At 42.5% G+C, this 17,276-nt stretch overlaps 1 protein-coding gene across 1 annotated transcript in view; it reads left to right on the top strand.

Annotated features, from left to right (window-relative positions):
* The window catches only part of LOC126273203 (lachesin-like), a 138,412-nt gene extending 128,530 nt beyond the window's left edge, over positions 1-9,882 (top strand). Inside the window, exon 8 of the mRNA XM_049976747.1 lies at positions 9,610-9,882. The gene's annotated coding sequence lies outside the window, so the exon portion shown is untranslated. The remainder of the gene's footprint in view (positions 1-9,609) is intronic.
* Positions 9,883-17,276: the final 7,394 nt, after the last annotated feature.

Raw genomic sequence — 17,276 nt, 5'->3', positions numbered from 1 at the left:
CTTTGATCACAATATCAATTCCTTTGACGATGACCGGTTTCAGCCAGTAATGACTGTCTTCACATCTGTTCTGCACCGTGTCCTAATGTGAGTTGCAAAAATGACTGTGTGGTCGATGTGTCCCATTCTACACTTTATTTTATACCCATGTGACGATTTTGTGCTGAGTATATTTATATGTTCTGACGATGCCACTACGGCCTTATCACATTAGGACATACTGTACAAAATATCTGAAGATGGTCATTACTGTCTAAAATCGGTCATCGTCAAAGGAATTGATATTGTGATCAAAGACTGGAATAAAAAACATTTGATAGCGTTGCATCACTGTTCATATTCGTGACTATGTCGAAGCTGGTGAAACTGAAGAAGTCGTCTAAAGTCCCCTGCAGAAATGTTGAGCCAACTGCCTCCGTAGCCGTTCATAATTACGAAAGTGTTGCTAGTGCACAATTTTTTGAACTAATTGACCTCTCCATTATGTCCGATAAAGGTTTCAAACGGGAGATCTGACTGGCCACATCATTCACTCGAATTGTCCTCAATGCTCTTCAAACCATTCGCGAACAATAGCAGCCCCGTGACGGGGCACATTGCGATCCACAAAGGAAGTCCATGTGTGGGTGGAGATGATCTCCGGGTAGCCGAACATAACCATAACCATTTTCGGTATATGATTTGGAACAGAGGACCCAGACCATTGTATGTAAACACAGTTGACACCATTGCAGAACCACCACCAGCCTTCACAATGCCTTGACGACTGGCGTCCATGGCTTTGCGGGGTCTGTGCTATACTCGAACCCTACCATCAGCTCTTACCAACTGAAATCGCGACTCGTCTCACATTCCCCAATTTACCAGCAGTCTAGGGTCCAACAGTCCTAATGGTTAAGTTAGTCGTACGTTTCGCACATATTTCTGTGGTTATTTCACGGAGTGCTGCTTGTCTGTTAGCGTTGACAACCCCACGCAAACGCTGCTGTTTTCGGTAGTTAAGTGCAGGCTGTCGGCCATCGCGTTGTCTGTGGTGGGAGGTAGTACCTAAAGCATGGTATTCGTGGCGCACTCTTGATACTGTGTATCTAGGAACACTGAGCAGTCCACCGATTTCAAAAATGGTATGTTGCAACTATCTACCTCCAACTAGCATTTCGCGTTCAATGTCTGTTAATTCCCGTCACGTGGCCATAATGACGTCCTGAAACTTTTCACATGAATCACCTGGGTACAAATGACAGCTCCGCCGATGCACTCCCTTTTTATACCTTGTGTCCGTAATACTAATGCCACCTGCATATGCGCATATCCGTGACTTTGTCAGCTCAGTGTATAGTTCCTTTTTTGTTCACATTGGAATTTTGGGCACACCGAAGGGTTAGTTCGAGATCCACAGCGGAAAGGGATTCGTTCCCTCCCGCAAAAGGACACCTGAGAGATGTGTAGCTAACAATCCTTAGTGTGCGTCTAGTGCGGTGTCGCATCTGTGGCACTTGAAGTATGAAAGACACTGAATATGTTTCTGGCATATAGCTCTCCGTTGTCGAATAGCATCGAGGAGCAACCCCGACCTTAACATTCCCATGTGTGGAACAGGCCATCCATAACGCTGTCACATTACCCACTTTAGTCCGTGACTGTGACGGAGTGTTTGGTCATCACCAACCTTACGCCACCACATCCAGTACCCTTGCTGCCCAGACACCTGCAGCTCCAGGCTCCTAGCGGGCTGCCTCCGACGCCCCTCGTCCAGGGAAGCGGTCTCACACTACCGTGGCGGCCCGGACACTCCTCTGCTGCAATAATAAAAAAGTGCCCACTCTAGTGGACAACGTGAAAAGCTCTCGGGCTGCCCGCGCAGTACTGTGTGTCCTTCACAATCCACTGTCTCAGAAGCGAGATCGTGGATGATGCGCAAACTACACGTATAGGCTGTCATAGCTTGCTCGTGCGAATCAAAATGTTCCTGTCAAGAACTTGTTCAAATGTGGCAAAAACAAAGGTGGTGGATTTTTCAGCAACTAGTGATTGAAACTGCTTATTTTTCTCACTGTGGAGGCGAATGTAGGGTTAGATGAATTTCCTGCTTTTCGTTCCTGTCACCAGTTGTTTCATTGCTGTTTGCAAAGTATCAACAATAGTAATATCTCTGACCTCCCGGAACAGGTATGTTTTAGTTTTTTCTATAGATGAGATAGATTGAAAGTTTCATTTTCCAGAGCCTTCGAAATCTGTGTCCACGTTTGATTGGACTACATGTGCATATAAGTAATTAAGACGAAGAACAAAGTGCGAATAGAGTAGGAAACCTACAATTAGGTAGAAATTTTTGATTTAATGTACTGGTAGGTAGTTACTGTGTTATTCCAGAATATAAGGAAGTATACATCTTGAATGTGTACTGCGAAGAAAGTCGATACATAGAAATAAATTATGACTTTCCGAATGTAAATAATAACTACATGCATTGTATAGTTTCAAACAGTAAATAAAGTACTCAGGATATTTGTGTCCCGAATCACATCGGAATCTGCAGTGACATTGTGGAAAGGAATAAAATGTAAAATAAACGCGGAGACAAAGGTTGAAAGAAATTCATTACATATAATCTCAATTCATGCCACCGGGCTTAAGGATAAAATAATACTTAACAGATGATAAATAAGAAACGGAATGAAAGCTCTAGAAAATAAAGAAATCACATACTTACACGGGTAATATGGCTTAAGGAAAACGCGTTAGTGCTTGCAGAATTGAACAAAGGCATTCGAAAACATTAAGAGGAAGACGAGCTAAAGTTTAATGGGATTAGCCGGTTGGAGACAGTTAGTGGAAACTGAATTGGAAGTTAAACGAAGGACGTGCTTATAATGGGGAGGTGCAACAATCCAGCCAACATGCCGGTGTCCAAGTGCTACGATAACAGTCGTATAGGACACCGTGGATTTTAGAAAGTTTCTGTTATGTTTCTACACTTCACTCGAACGAACACAGGAAATTGCTAGGATGAACGGGTTCCTTGTTTGATGACAAAGGAATTAAATAACGCTTTCTGCAACGGGCATACGAATACGGTAAAAAAGAACAGGAAACGGCAAGGTATTCTTAACATTTAAAATATGAGTTGAGTCACTTTTAGAATTATTCACAAAATTTGAAACAACAACGCTATCATCAATGTACCAGAAAAGCAAGAGGGAAGACATAAAATTGTATGTTTGTCAGAGGTGATAACAATTATAAGAATATTTATTCTCGCTAACTGACAAACAAAGAAATCTCAGTTTGAACTAGGGTCAGGATACCCCAACCAGAGGTTAGTATTTCATGATGGACCATTTGAAACTACAAATGGGTTTAGAGAAGGAAAATGCTTCTAAATCTGAAGATTAGGCCTACTGATTTGAAGAAATTTTTTGAACTGGTATCCCAAAGTCAGTGCAGATGAAACACAAGCAATCTGGCTCTGGCCATAAACGGAGTAGCCATCCTGAAACAGTACAAGAGATACTATACTGAATACAAAAGTGTGAAATTAAAAATGAAAAATAGTTACAGAGAATAGGATCATTCTACTAAAACGTATTCCAGATAATCTGGAAGTTATTTTCAAGTCACACATTCCAAATGAAGGCATAGTACACGTCACTGGATGGCGCCAGATCATCTCGTGTACATGGAGTTGTTGGCCAGTTAGCTTCTGATGAAAGTAAACATTATCAAAAGCTGAAGGAATCCCACAGAATAAAATTTTGACTACACCGGAAAATTAGCTCGAATGAGAAGAAAATTATATTTATTTCGTTTGTGGATGCAAGACATTGAAAGTTATGAGTTATGTTGAATCCTCTGTCGGTAACTGAAACTGCTGATCATGTGGATGCAGAGGCCACCAAACAAAATACCAATATGAACACTTAGGAAATTTAACCCCTTAATAAAACGAAAATTCCAAACGTGAGTAAAAAAGACGGTGTGGAACCAGCTTCTTCGATAATGACAGAAGCTGAATATATGAATTAAAATTTGTGCCATTGCTGGGACTTGAACCTAGGTATCTTTCTTGCTAGACATACGTGCTGTCCATTTCATCACTATAGCAGTATGGCTAACATAGGTACACAGACTATCCCCTTTCAGTGCCTTCCCTAACACAGACTTCAATTCGCGCCTTCAGCCTATTCTTCCCTACTCGAATCGTCAGTATTGCAGAGAATCTCCGGTATTGGAATAGCACTCCAGCTTTGTACGAAATGGGGAAACCATGTACTAAATCAGGTGTAGATGATCTATCGATATGATGGAATTACAATTTCCTTGAGGCGTATGACTCTCAACTTTATCTTCGATAAGAAGGGGAAAATGGGCTGACGGCATGAATTTAAATTTTTGTTAGGCACAGCAAAGAAGTAGTGTAATTCATGCAACAGTCTTAGCTATATTGCTGCTATGATTTAATCCGTAACACATCTGCACAGTAAGCAGGAGACCCGAGTTCAAATCCCGACCTAGGCACGAAATTTACTTCATTTCTTCAGCTTCTGCTATTGTCAAAAGTAAAGTTGAGATTCATATGTGTCAAGGAAATTGTAATTCAATCATAACAATAGAACACATACTGATGATGTACAGGCAGCGTTTCCCCATCACGTGCCAAACTGGAATCGTGTTCCAGTGCTGGAGAGATTCGGCAGTAGTGATGATTTAAGATAGTGGAAAAGGGCTGAAGGCATTAATTGAAATTTCTGTTAGAGCGGACTTTGGAGTAGGATAGTCCATGCAGGTGTGTTAGTTACATTGGTATGGTGGTGTAATGGTTAGCATATCTGCCAAGTAAGCACGAGACGTGGGTTCGAATCCTGGCTGTATCACAAATTTCAATTCATTTCTTCAGGTTTTCTCACCGTCAAAGATAAAGTTAAGAGTCATATGTCTCAAGGAAATTGCAAATTCCATATCATTTCCCAGTTCCGATAAACAGAGTTATCTACTGAAAACTGCAAGTCAATGAGAAATTGAGTTGCACAATGCGAAATGAGGGCTGTAACATAGAGAATGTCTATAGGAGATGAGAGATGTAGTTAATGGCTATAAAGAAAGATTGAAATCAAAGACTTTAGAGAGAATTCTACACTTAATGCGGGCATGAGTGAAAAAAAATTCCATGACAAAGTGATGAAAAAATGACTCAAGATAATGATTTTGGGATCCTAGTGTCAAGAATATGCACAAACTACTTCCTGATGGGATTTTAGAACGACATCAAGAAGAATGCAATACTATACTATGTGAAAAATCTGGAAATGTTTGATACTGAGGAGTGAAAGATATTATTATCTCTAACAAGAATGGTAACAACATTTGGAAAATAACGTTCACTGAAGGTGTATCCACAAAATTAGGAGATAACAGGTTGCGAAACGTGCAAAGTAACTGTAATAAGTCTTTCGGGGTACACCGTGGTAATGTGGTCCAATGACACTGGATTCACTTTTGGGAAGCGAGTTGAGTTGAAATCCCGTCTATTCAGATATTGATTTGCTATGGTTTTTGTAAGTCTCTGAAGACATATGCTGGCCAGGTTCCGTAGAAATGAACGCAGTCGATATGATCATGCCTTCCTCTCCCATCCGTGGGCCACTAACTACCTCGGCCGTGATGAAACGTCATGCTCCAGTCTCCCAGCCCATTGAGCAACAGAAAACTCGGAGCAAGGCGACTCTCATTGTGTAACATTAATTTAGAGACAGATTTATTACTTGAAGAATTAAGAAGACTTTCTTAAAGCGAAGTTCTCAGTATCTTTCTCTATAGCAACGTTTGTTAGTTTTAGATATGAGAACTTTTTCCGCTTGTAGTGGCACGTTTATAAACTTTCTATAACATTCCTCATTTCCGACATTTTTCTGACAGCCATGAGAGAAACCTGTACATAGCAAAATGAGATTCTCGTCCATGTGTTTTGCTGATTGATTGATAGCGGTCGGTCCTCGGTCACCCCCTCCCACTGTGGCTGCTCCTGCTTTCTGGTTCAGAGGCAGACGTAGTGAATAGTATGCGACTAGTGTTGCGTTTGTACAAAAATCTCATTTTAGAAGGAACATAGAGATTACATATTTCTCAGTTCTCTGATAAGTGTGACAGTGGATTAATCTCCAGCCAGAATAAAATGGTTCAAATGGCTCTGAGCACTATGGGACTTAACATCTATGGTCATCAGTCCCCTAGAACTAACTAACTAACCTAAGGACATCACACAATACCCAGCCATCACGAGGCAGAGAAAATCCCTGACCCCGCCGGGAACAGAACCCGGGAACCCGGGCGTGGGAAGCGAGAACGCTACCGCACGACCACGAGATGCGGGCCCCAGCCAGCAGAAGTGACAGTGACAGACACAAGTCAGGGTCTCTTAACTAAATCCCTAGAACTGATTGTCCCATTAACAACACTAGACTCTTGGGGTTCTAAGGAATTCTGGAGTTACAAACTGAAACATGGAGGTTCTCTGCGAAGCTGCTTGAACGACCCAATGGAAAAACAGGTATTTGAATCGGACTATGATCCCCTTAAATGACATCAAAAATAAAATAATGTTATAAACTATGAGTCTAACGCGACTTCTTGTCATTCACAGGAATGCTTTATTGGTTAAACTGCAGTGGCCCACAGGTCGGATCTACCGGTATCTAGAAGTGACCAGTGCCTTTGCACTACTTTTCCACCCTCCTCAGCTAACTTCAGTGCAATAGCTTGTCTCGATGAAGAGATAAAATCAAGAAATTTGCTGGCAGATTAATGCTGTGTGCCGGACCGAGAGTTGGAATCGGAAACGTTGCCTCGGCTCCCGAGATCGTGCCTCGGTCAGGCACACATTTTTAATCTGCCAGTAAATTTCATATTTGCTCACACATCGCTGCGGAGTAAAAAGTTCATTCTGGAAAAATTCCCCAGTGAGCAGCCAAGACATGACTTCGCAGTATTTTTTTTCTTTCAACTGTACTAGTCCCGCAACTTTCGCATGAGAATTTCTTTGAAGTTTGGAAGGTAGGAGATGAGGTAATAGCGGAAGCATAGCTGTGAGGAAGCGTTGTGAATCCACACTCATGCTCATAAATTAAGGATAATGCTGATACAAGGTGAAAAACGCAGTGGTGGGCGGTTTGCGGGTTTAAATCATCCTGGGGTATGGCCATGCGGTGCATTTGACCTGCGGTCGTCGCACGGTGGCGCTGGCAGCAGTCCAAATACGCAGAGGTGTGTTGGTATATGTCAGAGTCCAGCGAGTAAGTGTGCACACATTTTCATCCGTTCTAATGGTGAGTGTGTGTTGAATATGGCTCAAAGAACACATGTTGATGACGTTATGAGAGGTAGAATACCAGGGCGATTGGAGGCTGGTCAAACACAGCAGGTCGTAGCACGGGCCCTCCGTGTGCCACAAAGTGAGATCTCAACGTTATGGCAATGATTCCAGCAGTACAGGACGTCCACATTGTACAGCACCACAAGAGTACCGATATCTCACCATCAGTGTCCGCAGACGGCCACGGAGTACTGCAGGTAACCTTGCTCGGGACCTTACCGCAGCCTGGAACAGTTGTCTCCAGACACAGAGTCTACAGATGACTGAAGAGACCTGCAAGGTGCATTCGACTGACCCCTGGTCACAGGAGAGCCCGTAAAGCCTGGTGTCAAGATCACAGTACATGGTCTTGGAACAGTGGTCCCAGGTTTAGTTCACGGACGAGTCCAGGTATAGTCTGAACAGTGATTCTCGCCGGGTTTTCATCCGGCGTGAACCAGGAACCAGGTACCAACGTCTTAATGTCCTTGAAAGGGACCGGTACGGAGGTCATGGCGATGGTGTGCGGTAGGATTATGATTGGTCCATTTACACCCCTGCATGTCTTTGACACAGGAACTGTAACAGGTCAGGCGTATCGGGACGTCATTTTTCACCAGCATGTACTCCTTTTCAGAGGTGCAGTGGGTTCCACCTTCCTCCTGATGGATGATAACGCACGGCCCCACGAAGCTGCCATCATGGAGGAGTACCTCGAAACAGATGATATGAGGCGAATGGAGTGGCCTGCCTGTTCTCCAGACCTAAACCCCATGTTCTCGGTCGACGTATCGCTGCACGTCTTCAAAACCCTAGGACACTTCAGGAGCTCCGACAGGCATTGGTTCAAGAATTGGAGGCTGTACCCCAGCAGCTGCTCGACTACCTGATCCAGAGTATGCCAACCCGTTGTGCGGCCTGTGTACCTGCGCATGGTGATCATATCCCATATTAATGTGGGGGTACATGCGCAGGAAACAGTGTCGTTTCGTAGCACAAGTGTTTCGGGACGGTTTTCTCAACTTATCACCAGTACTGTGGACTTACAGATCTGTGTCGTATGTGTTCCGTATGTGCCAATGTTATTAGCGTCAGTTTTGTGTAGTGCCACGTTGCGTGGCACCACATTCTGCAATTATCCTTAATTTATGAGCATCGGTATACCTTGGGTATATTAGTCAGTATGCCCCATGCTCGTGGGAGGCAAAGTCCTAAATTCGGGTATCGGTTTGGCGCAGAGCTTCATCCAGCAGGAAGTTTCATATCAGCTCAAATTCAGTTGCAGAGAGAAAATTTAACGCTAGATAAAATCAGTCTCATCACCTCCACTAATTAGTCTTCTGATATACTCAGATTAAACGCCAATCTCTTCTGTTGGCAATTATATTGCGAAACTCTTTTCCGTGATTTAAGATTCGAGCAACTAATGTAGGATAACGAAAAGCTATGTGGCTATATGGAAGTTTAGTGGAACCTCAGTTTTCCGTTAGGATGAGTCGTAAGTGAGGTGTAAAAATTATTCCTGTTCTAAAATGAAGCATTATTTGTGAAGGATACATGGGACCTAACCCTGCATAATCGTAGTGACCATGATTACTGATCCGACGTAGCTTTAATTAAATATATTTCAGACTGTGGGCAGACAGCGATAGATGAATATACCGAGCGAGGTGGCGGAGTGGTTAGACACTGGACTCGCATTCGGGAGGACGACGGTTCAATCCCGCGTCCGTCCATCCTGATTTAGGTTTTCCGTGATTTCCCTAAATCACTCCAGGCAAATGCCGGAATGGTTCCTCTGAAAGAGCACGGCCGACTTCCTTCCCCATCCTTACCCTAATCCCATGAGACCGATGATCACGCTGTCTGGTCTCCTTCCCCAAACAACAACCAACCAACCATAGATGAACATGGACATGAGAGACGTACTGTTCCTTTTGGTCAGTAACTGTTGACGAGGAGGTATAATTTAGAAAATAATTTTGTTACAGCTATGTTGCGTTGAGGAATCGTCCAACGTAGCTAAAACTGGCGAAATTTCTCATTTGCAAGAGCCGTGAGCGAAGAGAAATGTATAGACTGTACCAAAAAGTGAGGGATTTAAACTATCGGAATTTTAAACTCAGAGATTTTATCGCTCCAGAAATAAACACTTCTGGTATTCTAAATAAGTACCTATATAACTCGTACAAATCCTCAATTCCTCGTCGCTTTCTATGTCCTAGAAAAATACAAATTGTAATGCAACCGCTCTCTTCCAGGAGTGTCAACGGGCTGCCTACAGTGAAGTGAGCAAGGCGTTCTGCATTTGCTCCAGGACGCTGCCGAGGACGTCATTCTTCGAGAAGTGAACGCCAGGAAAGACAGGAACTGAGTGAATGAGGTGTTCTCTCCAATGAAAGAGATGCCTTCAGTACAGATCTATCGAAGTGTGACACGTGGAATTACATTTAACGGAAAGTGGGAGACGTGATTTGTATTACACATGGCTTTGTAAATAAATGTATCATTGTTAATTTTAATGAACGTAGCAAATAAAGAGCTGAATATTTCTGTAACCCTTTTGCCGGTATTCGTCTTCAGTTTCACAGGCGGTACATCAGAAATACAAATCTTGTGTTTTCATGTTTCCGAGTGAGACCGTTACGATGTCAAGCGACAGAAACGTTGAATGTGAAGGCGATGGGCGACTAGTGTGTCCAGCAACACTTGTAAGATGGTGGGTGCAATAATCTACAGAGCAAGATTAAAAAATGAAGTAGTAGTAGTGGGGGTTTGGTTCAGCTTCCCAAGGGAAAATGTATTGCACAAGGAGTTCTGGTACTCAAACGGGTTAGGGAATGAAGAAAAAAAAATTATCACGATACCTCCTTAGCACTTGGGAACTTTGAAACAGCCTTCGGCAGCGTAAAATTCAATAACGGTTCACAATTCTCAGAACGCTGAGGCTAAAATAAAGAGACAAGGGAATGAACTACAAGATCCACAAATCCCTGTTGTGTGTTATATGAATGGAATGTGGGGTAGCAAGGTACCGTCACTGTTCTTCGAAGGTACGTAGAAGAAATAAAATTTCGGAATAGGTCAACACAGGTATCAGTGTTCAGGTTCACAGTGGAAACAGCCAACGCGGACTATTGTAAGGAAGGCTTTTGAGGAGATTTGAGAGAAATGGAGAAAGAGAGTGAAGTATCTGCAATACACGGTTGGATGGCAGCGTAACTTCGTACAGGCACTCACCATCAACGGGTACCTAAGCGAACAGAGATGCCATTTTCTGTGACAAGTAGAAGAGCCACCAGATAGCTGTACTATCACTCCTGTTTAGTGTTGTTACCTGGCTGTTAGGGTGTGCAGCGGACTTCAGATGACGACACGTAGAGGCAACGTACTAGTGTGAGACAGCTTTATCAGAACCTGACATTCTGAAAGGCAGCTCGTTTTCTATGACAGTGAGCCGATGCTGGGATGCCAGGGAACGTGAGGGCAAGGCCGACTCATCGTGAAGCTTCCAATGGACCACGGCTGACGACAACAGTGGAGATTCGCAGTATAGTCCACGAAGTCCATCATAACCCGTTCATATATGCGCCTAAAACCGCTCGGCCACTCCGGCCAGCAACACGGCGAGTTGTTTTGATAGTTCGAGTTGAGTGATTTATTATCAGACGAATTTTGGAACAGTTCTGAAGCGATTTCCATGAAGTGTTTCCTTCACTTTAGGAATCAAATTGAAATAAGGCCTAAGACTGGGGAGTGCGGTAGGTGGTGTAGCGCTTCCAAGCCCCATAGACTGCTAAAATCGGTCACTACTTGAGCCTTTTCCACCCCAGTATTGTCCTAGAAAATTATGGGCGAGTGCTGCAGAAAGCGTCGCCGATTTATTCTGTAAGCTGTTCAAAAAAATGTTCAAATGAGTGTGAATTCCTAAGATTCCAAACTTCTGAGGTCATCGATCCCTAGCCTTACACACTATTTAAGCTAAATTATGCTAAGAACAACACACACACCCATATCCGAGGGAGGACTCGAACCTTCGGCGGGAGGAGCCGCGCAATCCGTGACATGGTGCCTCTAGCCGCGCGGCTAAGCTGTTCAGTTTTGGAACACAGCGCAACACAAGCGGCGAGACTTCCTATAGGACCCGTCCATCACTCTGCAGTACAATGTGCTGGCCCAGATGGCGCAAGTTGTAAGTGATTTGTTCAATCCGTGGGGCTCGGAAGTGCTGTACCACCCAGCACACTCCCCAGATTTAGGCCTGTGTAATTTCAACTCGATCCCTTAGATGAAGGAAGGGCTTCACGGCATTCGCTTCAGAATTGTTACAGGGATTCGTCGACCAATAGACCACTCGAGTCGAACTTCCAACACAACTGCCACTAGTATCCTGGGCCTACTTCTCTGCTGTCGACGGGTTATACGCAGTTCTGGTGACTGCTTTGAAATATGGACCTGTCTAGTTGCCACTTTTAATGTTCCAAGCCTCGTACACTCTGTGTGTTCCTGTACCAGCGGTCGTTTACGAGGAGCAGGCGGTCTAGGGAACTACCGACCCCTGTGCAGGCAGCCGCAAACACCACAGCACAGCCTGCTGCGTGTGACCAGTGCCACCACCGAGAAACGTGGTTTGCTGATGAAGGGCGTCGCACTGTCTTCAGTGGTGAATGGCTGTTTTGCGCTACACCGTCGTTGGCAAGTATGGCGGTGACTGGGGAAAAGTCCCAGTTATTTGGAAAGGCCTCTCGGTGCAGGGTGCCATCGAGACTGACTTCAGCTCACGACTGGTAGTGTTTGAGAGAACTATTGGCACAACTGTACGTCACTGATAGCCTTCGTCGTCACGTTTTACCTCGAACGGGACAATATTGTGGTGCCCTTTATCTCCCACACATGGCGCGTGTCTGTATGTACTGTCTGTGAGATAGTGAGGTACTCCCCTGGCCATCAAGATCCCGATATTCGTCTGGCTCCAACTAGGACGTCACCTCCCAGTGATATACGGGATATCAAGAACCAGCTATAACGGTTGCGAACCAGCTTGCCTCAGGAGAGGGGACAACGCCTTGATGATACACTTCCCAACTGAATGAATGTGTGCATTATAACGATATGTTTACGTAATGTGTATACATAAACATACGTTATAAACGTCCCCGTTCGTAGTCGCTAATTATAACAATATGTTTCTTTTGTGCTGCAACATATAGCTATAATAAGGGGTGGAAATATATTTGCAAACGCCGACCGTGTGCGGCTGCCTCTTGTTGGATCGTCTGATCAGTCGGAAGTTGCATTGTAGAGGAGAGTAAATGCCTATTCAAAATATAATTACTTTTGGATAGCTCAACATGAATTTCCTAGGGGACCGTAGTTTATCATACATTCACCAGTAGAATGTGGCGCGGAGAAAATATTTCGCCGCATACAACTTCCGTCCGATTTCGACGAAAGAATTCGTGACTGTGAACTCTCTATTTGGCAGAAACATAAAGAAAATGAAATAACTTCATGAAGGAGTGAGACATAGATTCTACACGAAATAAATAGTCCATACACCAATTACATTTAAACCTGAATTTAAGGCAATTAGTAGACGAACTTACACTGCAATGAAAAATTTAACATGGATGCCGTTTTGACTGGCACTTCTCTTCTGGTAATGACAATAATTCCTTTGACGTTTTCACATACACGTCGCACAATAAATTTACTGCTATGCAGTATTGCACTTTTAGTATTGCACTTTACTTTACACTAAAACAATATTATTTTTAACGATAATAATACGGCGGCAAGACATGCGCGTCCGACACAAGTTACAAGAGACAAGAGAAGAATGAGTAACTGTTCATCGAGAATATCTCGTACATAAAAAAAAAGAAAATGTGTAAAAGTGTTCTTCTTCTGTCCGTTTTTCGCGCCGCGGTTTTCAAAGTCAACAACTCACTGCATCTCTGACGGCGAGTCGACAATAAACAAGTTACGTCACAGGTCGTTCACCTTTTACATTCTCGCAACATTATTTGCTAACTGTAGCTGTTGCCGAGCGACTGCTCGATTAGTGAATGATTTAAAGTGATAAGGCAATCACATACTGTTACAGCATCCAGGCCAGAAGTGTGGAAAGTCATACTGAAAAGTCCTTTGTAAATTTGATCGATTTCGAATTACTGAAATAACATGACATACCCTCTCAACCAAGTTATGTTTCCATTCGTTTGGTCGTACCGTTCTGTGTGCACTTCTTTCGTTTTGAAGTTAACTTAGAAGTCAATATGGATTTAGTACAAACAGAAGGAAGTATAACTGAATATGATATTAATATCAGTAGCGATACACCAAGGGCTAAGAGCGACAGAGCTATCCTATCCAAGAAGAAAGAATACCACTCTTGGAAGATTCAAGGACATTAGTAATAGGATAGTAGAGGCGAAGAGAGAATCTGTAGTATAAAAGCTTTAGTACAATAAGGTACTACAAGGGAGTGAAACTGTGAAACCATCTGAAATTATACACCTAGAAGTGAAGTTTGGACTATCGTAAATGAAGAGGAGAAGAACGTGTTACCATCTAATATATGGTGTTAGCGCAGAATATAAAGAATTATGTCACGGATGAAGAAGTACTGATGGAAATAGGTTATTTATTTATTTATTTATTTATTGTTCCGTGAGAGCAAATTAAGGAGAAGTCTCCGTGGTCATGGAACGAGTCAATACATGAAATTATAACACGACAGTAGAAACAGATAAAATGAAATATAAAAAAAAACATATTCAGTCGATAAGTCGTAAGTTTAAATAAAGAAAATCAACAATGTAACACTGGAATTTTCTCTTCCAGGAGCTCCTCGACAGAGTAGAAGGAGTGAGCCATGAGGAAACTCTTCAGTTTAGACTTCAAACAGTTTTGGCTGCTGCTAAGATTTTTGAGTTCTTGTGGTAGTTTATTGAAAATGGATGCAGCAGAGTACTGCACTCCTTTCTGCACAAGAGTCAAGGAAGAACATTCCACATGCAAATTTGATTTCTGCCTAGTATTAACTGAGGGAAAGCTGCTAACTCTTGAGTTCAAAATGGTTCAAAGGGCTCTGAGCACTATGGGACTTAACATCTATGGTCATCAGAACTTAGAACTCCTTAAACCTAACTAACCTAAGGACATCACACAACACCCTGTCATCACGAGGCAGAGAAAATCCTTGACCCCGCCGGGAATCGAACCCGGGAACCCGGGTGTGGGAAGCGAGAAATCTACCGCACACCCACGAGCTGTGGACTAACCCTTGGGAATAGGCTAATATTGCTAACAACAAACGACATTAAAGAAAATATATACTGTGAGGGCAATGTCAGAATTCCCAGACTATTGAATAGGGGACGACAAGAGGTTCTTGAACTTACACCACATATAGCTCGAACAGCCCGTTTTTGAGCCAAAAATACCCTTTTTAAATTAGAAGAATTACCCCAAAAAATAATACCATACGACACAAGCGAATGAAAATATGCGAAGTAGACCACTTCTCGTGTTGAACTATCCCTTATTTCAGATACTGCTCTAATGGTAAATAAAGCAGCATTTCGTTTCTGAACAAGATCCAGGACGGGCTGTCCACAACAGCGTACTATCTATACGAACGCCTAGGAACTTGAACTGTTCCGTCTCGCTTAAAACATGTCCATTCTGTCTGATCAAAATATCGGTTCTTGTTGAATTGTGAGTTAGAAACTGTAAAAACGGAGTCTTACTGTGATTTAGCATCAAATAATTTTCCACAAGCCATGAACTTATTTCATGACCTACATTATTTGATACTGTTTCAATATTACACACAAGACCCTTCACTACCAAGCTGGTGCCATCAGCAAACAGAAATATTTTTGAATCACCTGTAATACTAGAAGGCATATCATTTATATAAATAAGGAACAGCAGTGGCCCCAGCACCGACCCTTGGGGAATGCCCCACTTAACAGTGCCCTACTGGGACTGAACATCACTACCACTCTCAATATTGCGGAGAATTACCTTCTGCTTTCTGTTCTTAAAGTAAGAGGTGAACCAATTATAAGCTACTCCCCTTACTCCATAATGGTCCAATTTCTGCAGTAATATTTTGTGGTCAACACAGTCAAAAGCTTTCGTAAAAATAAAATAAAACACCTAGCGTTCGCAACCTTTTATTTAATCCGTCCAAAACCTCACAGAGAAAAGAGAATATAGCATTTTCAGTTGTTAAACCATTTCTAAAACCAAACTGTACATTTGACAGCAAATTATGTGAATTTAAGTGCTCCAGTAACCTTGTATATACAACCTTCTCGATAACTTTAGCAAACACCGACGGCATAGAAATAGGTCTAAAATTGTCAACATTATCCCTGTCTCCCTTTTTATAAAGTGAATTCACTACCGAGTACTTTAATCGGTCAGGAAACCAACCACTGCTAAAGGAAAAGTTAGAGATATGGCTAAGTACTGGGCTAACATACGTAGAACAATACTTCAGTATTCTGCTAGATACCCCGTCATATCCATGAGAGTTGTTGGTCTTTGGTGATTTAATTATTAACTCAATCTCCCTCTTGTCAGTATCATGGAGGAGCATTTCAGGTAACAGTCTCGGAACACTTTTTCCTAAGAGCGCTATATGATTCCCTGTTGGGACTAGGTTTCTATTTAGTTCAGCTGCTATATTCAAAAAGTGATTATTAAATACTGTACATATACGCGACTTATCAGTAACACGGACATTCCCACTACGATTCAAATGGCTCTGAGCACTACGGGACTTAACATCTATGGTCATCAGTCCCCTAGAACTTAGAACTACTTAAACCTAACTAACCTAAGGACAGCACACAACACCCAGTCGTCACGAGGCAGAGAAAATCCCTGACCCCGCCGGGAATCGAACCCGGGAACCCGGGCGTTCCCACTACGCACAGATTCTATATCCTCGACCTATCTCTGCAGACCAGCCACTTCCTTTACGATTGACCATATGGTTTTAATTTATCCTGAGACTTAGCTATTCTATCTGCATACCATATGCTTTTTGCCTTCCTAATAACATTTTTAAGCACCTTACAATACTGTTTGTAATGGGCTACTGTATTTAGATTTTGCCTGTTTATAACGTTTTGATATAATTGCCGCTTTGTTCTACAAGATATTCTTATCCCTCTAGTCAGCCACCCAGGCTGCCTATTTGTTCTAGTACCCTGTTTTGAACGTTCTAACGGAAAGCAACTTTCAAGATCACGAGAAAAGTCTTGAGAAAAGCATTATATTTCTCGTCTACTGTATCAGCGCTATAGATATCTTGCCACTCTTGTTCCTTGGCAAGGTCTACAAAGGTCTCTACAGAAACTGGATCAGCTTTCCTAAACATTTGATAACTATTTTTAACATGTGTTGCAGCACAAAAATCTTTTAGAGTTAAAATTTGAGCATCTTGATCTGAAAGGCCATTCACCTTTTTGCTAACAGAATGCCCTTATAGTAATGAGGAATGAACAAAAATGTTGTCTATGGTTGTTCTACTGTTCCCTTGCACTCTCGTTGGAAAGAATACGGTTTGGATAAGATTATATGAATTAAGGAGGTCTACGAGCATCTTTTTCCTTGCACAATCACTTATACAATTAATGTTGAAGTCACCACATATAACTAACTTTTTATATTTCCTATAAAGTGAACCAAGAACCTCCTCTAGCTTTAGCAAAAATGTTGTGAAATCGGAGTCTGTGGATCTATAAATAACGACAGTTAGAAGTTTAGCTCCGTTAAATTTAACCACACCTGCACAACATTCAAACACCTTTTTAGTGCAGTATTTTGAAACTTCAATTGACTCAAATGGGATGCCGTTTTTCACATACATGGCTACTCCCCCACTCCCCGCAAAGAGCTCTTAGAA

The sequence above is a fragment of the Schistocerca gregaria genome, chromosome 5 (assembly GCF_023897955.1).
Source record: "Schistocerca gregaria isolate iqSchGreg1 chromosome 5, iqSchGreg1.2, whole genome shotgun sequence".
NCBI classification, from domain to species: domain Eukaryota; kingdom Metazoa; phylum Arthropoda; class Insecta; order Orthoptera; family Acrididae; genus Schistocerca; species Schistocerca gregaria.
Note: the sequence above shows the minus strand (reverse complement) of the source record. Positions and strands in the feature narration are given on the sequence as shown.